This window comes from Mus musculus, chromosome 8 (genome assembly GCF_000001635.26).
Source record: "Mus musculus strain C57BL/6J chromosome 8, GRCm38.p6 C57BL/6J".
NCBI classification, from domain to species: domain Eukaryota; kingdom Metazoa; phylum Chordata; class Mammalia; order Rodentia; family Muridae; genus Mus; species Mus musculus.
This window is the reverse complement of record NC_000074.6, coordinates 36,173,764-36,178,954: the sequence shown is the minus strand read 5'-3', so window position 1 is coordinate 36,178,954 and position 5,191 is coordinate 36,173,764. Positions and strand designations below refer to the sequence as shown.

Sequence of the window (5,191 nt, the reverse complement as noted above, 5' to 3'; positions counted from 1 at the left end):
CTCACACAGGCACACATACAGGCAAAACACCAATGCACATGAAATAAAAATGAGAGAAGGGGTGGAATCGTTCCATTTCTTCCACATACATACAGAGTTAGGTTTACACGTGCGAGCTCTCCACAGGTATCTGTGAACAGACAGCACCATCCGTTCTCAGGCTGGCTGTACACACACAGACCTCACTTCCACAGGAAGCTGTGGGTGTTTGGAGGCAGAGATGCTCACAAAGCAAAGCCATTCTACCCACATTTGAGAGACCCTATGTGAAGGTCTTTGCACAATATATGGTCTGAAGGGACATGTTTTAAAGTAAAATATGCATCAGATATTGCTTAAAGGATTTAGTGTAAGTCACCTATTCAAGTGCTGAGTGTCCTAGAGAGAGTCACTTACTTTAGAGATTTACAAAACTGAAGCTCACACTATAATGAGTTTTTAAAAACAATTTCAGAATCACCTGGAATAATTTTGAATCTCAAATTTGGTCATTTCCTTGGTTTCAATTGTTCTGTCTTCTTTCTTTATTTTAATTTAATTTTAAAATTTTAGGATATCATCTTACTTTATAGCCCTAGCTGGATTAAAGGTATGCGCCCCCAGGACTAGCTGAACTCTATTATTCTTTCATTTGCTTGAGCGAATGCAGTTGCCGTCCTGTGGGGCAAATATTGGTGCAGTATCAATGATGTCCTGTACTTCATCTGGTCAGACATGTGAAGAGCTTGACAAATGTCACTCTTGCCTTCATGACAAGGAAAACAGCCGGACAGAGAAGAAATCAGTCACTGTTGTAATAACTGGTGGAGGGCTAAGGCTCCCAAACTGATGGTCCTGGAAGGACGTTCTAAAAAGAGCTCGTGTGTCTCCCTCTGGCTATCACACTATGGAGACACCGATACAATGGCCCAGAAGGAATTCCAAGTTTCCCAGGAATCTCATAGGGTGTTAGAATGAGGGGTAGTGGTATCAGGATGGGCCAGGCGTGCTTAGTGATGTTTTTCTCTTGCCCCCCATTTAAACCTAAGCCTCCTGTCAGGGCTCTGAGGATAGAGGGGCCTCTTCATTTGTCCCTCTTGCCAGTGTGGTCACACGGAACGAATCTGCTTTTCATTGTTGCTTGTCTGTTTAATTGGTCCATTGAAGATGAGTATCCAAGCCCAGCTTGTTAGGGCTGGGGGCGGGGCAGGCTTTGACCCTTAAAGCTCTGATAGCAGGGTCCCTGTGACAAGAAAAGACAAGCAAATGGGAAGATCAGGCAGCTTACTGAGAGCCAAGCTGGAGATCCGCCTGCCCCACAGCCCAAATCAGCAACATAACATCTCTTATCTCTTTCGGGGGGTGGGGGTGGGGGGTCAGTTTCATTGTTAAAGCTCTGGGGATTAGCCTGAGAGCTCAGAATTCTTCAGAAGAAGGGACCTCCACATTTCCCAGGAGACCTAGCGGGTTCTCATTTTGAAGACCAGAGAAAGATTACAGTGTAACTCCAGCCGAGAAACAGGTGTGTATCTATTTTTAAATACCTGCACCAGATTTTGTTCTGAGAAGACCTATCCTCCGGGGAAACCATGTATCCAGAGTGTGACCTACTGGGATTTTACTAACACCTAATCAATAAGCTGAACTGAAAGATAGTACATAGGTTCCCCCAAAGGCCTATGCCCTAAGGCTGGCTCTCTAAATGCCTCCTCCACCCCACCCCTACCCCGCCTACATCAATCCAGCTGAAGAAATTGCCAGCCCCACTCCCTACTTAAGGGATCTCTAGGAAAGGGCATAGACAACAGAGAAGACAAAAGGAAGACCCTGAAGTTTGCATCAGCCACCATAGTGTTGGGAAACTGTAAGCACAGACTAACCCCTGCCTGGAGAACCATAAAACCTCACAGCAAAGGTTGGTTCTCTTCAACCCATGTTGCCCTGTGAAAAAGGTCGCCGGGTGCCTACCATCAGAAAGCTCTGGGAGGCAGGATGCAGGCACACTCCATGAATCACTGCTTGCACATGCACTAAGGCACAGCGGTTACAAGGAACAGCACCGCAAGACCCTCAAAAAAGGAAGGTCCTTTCTTAACAGACAAGCCATGCTGGCAGAAGTCACCTACTATGCTCAGACCTTACTAGGCAAAGGAGAACACTGTCCTGTATACTGCAAACAATGGCAAACAGCGTCACCTCTGAACCTAGCCTTCCTATCTGCTTTAAAAAAATACACGTAGAATTGGTTTATATATTTAACACTCAGGGACTTGCACGGTATCCTGAAGATAAGCTTATTTCCCATCTCCCTCTGTCGATGGCAGTGGTTCTCAATCTTCCTAATGCTGTGACCCTTTAATATAGTTCCTCATGTTGTGGTGAGCCCCAATCATAAAATTATTTCATCACTACTTCACAACTGTAATTTTGCTACTGTTATGAATTGTAATGTAAATATCTGATCTGCAGGATATCATATGTAAATATACGATATGTAGATATATGTTAATATCTGCTATGCAGGTCTTGACCGAAGGTCTATGGATATTCACTCAGAGAGTTCTTTTCTGATGGCTGAATGAAGAGCCAATCATCTTGCAAATTCCCTAACTTAGTCAAGGACTGTGCCCAAGCCTATGGGGTGAGCACCATTTCCAGTCTGGCCTATAGTAAGTCTTACAGCATCCTTTCTTCTACTGTAACAGCTCAGAGCATGATTGCTAAGGGCTAGTTAGTCCCTGAAATACGAAAGAGGAGGATCTCCCTTCTTCTGTTGCCATAGCAGCTTGTGACACTGGTAGGTTGATAAAATAATGCTTTCCCTAAGAAGGTTTCAGATGCTCTGAAGATGCAAATCCATTGGTGTCCAGCTCCTTTATGACATCAGTGCTTCTGTGGGTTGTCTGAGGAGCTATGCCAAGGACCAGTGGGTATTTTCTGTGGGCCGAGTAGTCTTCTGGGACAGTCTCCCAGCTTGGCCTCAGAGCCATGTGTTAGTGAACAGCAGTGGCTGGTTTCCAATAACCTGCATTTATCAAAGCAGGCTGGCAGAAGCACTGGCCCTAGCTTGCCAGTTTCTGACCCACCTAGTCATGGGCAGCCCCACCCCCAGGTGAGTGGTTTTGATACTGTGTTTGCCTATGTGCCGCCCTCTCTGCCTGCACTTTGGGAAGAGCAGAAAGAGCATATGCTCTATGTTTTGGTTTTCTCCACTGCCTCTGAGCATTCTAAGAGACTCCTTAGGTGTGTGGGGATGGGGGGGGGGACTGCTGGCAATCCCTTCACATGGTTGATGGGACAGGTCTAAGATGTGTCCTTATCTGTCCCTTCTTCATTGGCTCATCACGTCATGTCTGTACAAGTTACTCATGAATTGTTTGCTCACCTAACGTCTGTAGGCATTCAGGCTGACCCCAAGCCTGACAAATCTATTTTACCAGGCCATAAAAACTTGTTAGTCATCCAGAGAGGGATCTCAGATTCCTGGGACTGAGTCAAAACTGAGCCTGTTGAGTCTTATCTTCACCTTGAGTCTGAGTTTACCGAATGGTTCTCCGAAGGCCCCCTGTCTTTGGTGTGCAAGGCAGACAAAGACATGGCAACAACTCAACACCCCAACACCCGTAGCCAAATAATCTCTACTAATCCCCTTCAAGTTGCAACAGTCAAATTACCTTTTGCCCTTGGCATGGGTGGATGTCTAAGGTGCTTTAAAGTCATCATGGGATAAGAAAATGGCTTTTGTCCTCAAGCCTCAAACAAACCAAGATAGAAATGGCCTCCTTTTCCGACAGTTTGTGGGTGGAGCTTCATGGCGGGACTGTGCAGTCCCTCCCTCCGTCTGAACCTTGTCCCCTGAGGTTTCTCACACTGGAGTCATCAAGCTATGCAACAAGGCTCTCCATTTTTATTTCAGTGAGACCAACAATAGAGGAAAATACAAAGATACAATAATGCATGCATATTCGCAATCCCTCTATGTCCCCCGTGTACCTTTTAAATATCAGATAGCAACTGGAGAACGGGATGTGGACTGCTGTGAGGCAGAGATGGAGACAAAGCAAAGAAAATCTGTGAAGAGACTCTGGAGAGGGAGGCAGAAGGAAGGAGCCGCTGGAAGGGGAAGCAAGACAGAAGAATGGGGACTGGGAAGGGAACTGGGGATGGATACCTGGCTATTTGATGATGCACCCGTCGAAACATTAATCCTCCTTTAAAGAAAACCCTTTAATGTCTGCACCACTTTTCTCCAGATTTCTAGAATAGTCTGTATCTCACTCCTCTTGATTCGCATGCTGGCAGGGGAGGTTAGCATTGCAGTGCCGAGGCTGGCTTCAAGACAGTCCAGCTACATTTGGGCTGCAGTCAAGGTTGTTGGAAAATTAAAATCTTACCACTTAAATCCAAGCTGCATGTGACACCTATGACAAACCACTTTTGGCTGGTTATGTAGCTCTGTATTAGAGCAGTTGTCTGGAATAGGGCGGTTGGTTTGATCCGCAGCCCTAGTCAAGAGTAAGAAGAAAACTTTGGGACTGGGGAGATGACTCAGTTGCTAATAGCACATGCCACGCTGCAGAGGACTAGGAACAGATTCCCAGGCCCCACATGGTGGCTTGCAACCATAATCCATGATTCGGTTCTTAGAATCTAATGCCTTCCTGGGCACTAGGTACACATATGTTACACACATGTTCAGGTAAAATACCTAGACCCATAAAGTAAATAAATCTAAAATCATTTTTTTAAAAAAGATTACCTTTCCCTATTTACTCAGAGTGACCGTTATTATTGTCTATTTTTCTAGCACAATAAATTAATGATGCTCCCCCTTCACTCTGGAAAACATCTACGTTTGGATAAGAGATTAGGCATCACTCTTTCTGTAAGTGACATGTAACTGTGGGGCCGCATCTTTCACTGCTTGGATGGCTTTAGAGTATACTGTGCTTTAATCTATCAAAAGCTGAAGGGGCGAGTTGTTTCTACCAACCAAAGCAATGTATAACTTGGGGGGGAAAGTAGAGAGAGTCAGGAACACATCTGGTGCTTATAATCTTCAGAGATGAGGGCTCATTTAGCTAGCCTGCGTCTTGCAAGGGAGCAACTGAGGTGTAATATAAATGTAGCTCAAATCTTGCTAGCCACCCTGGCATCTTTAACACCAGCAACCCAAAGCTCCCATTCTATCTACAGTGCTATACACGAGCAT

The 5,191-nt window shown here is 45.3% G+C and overlaps 1 long non-coding RNA gene across 1 annotated transcript; it reads left to right on the top strand.

Annotated features, from left to right (window-relative positions):
* Positions 1 to 2,907: 2,907 nt before the first annotated feature.
* Positions 2,908 to 4,825, top strand: Gm39164 (predicted gene, 39164). The gene is made up of 2 exons (NR_166578.1): positions 2,908 to 3,091; positions 4,787 to 4,825. It is a non-coding gene; the product is annotated as a predicted gene, 39164 (long non-coding RNA).
* The last annotated feature ends 366 nt before the right edge of the window (positions 4,826 to 5,191 follow it).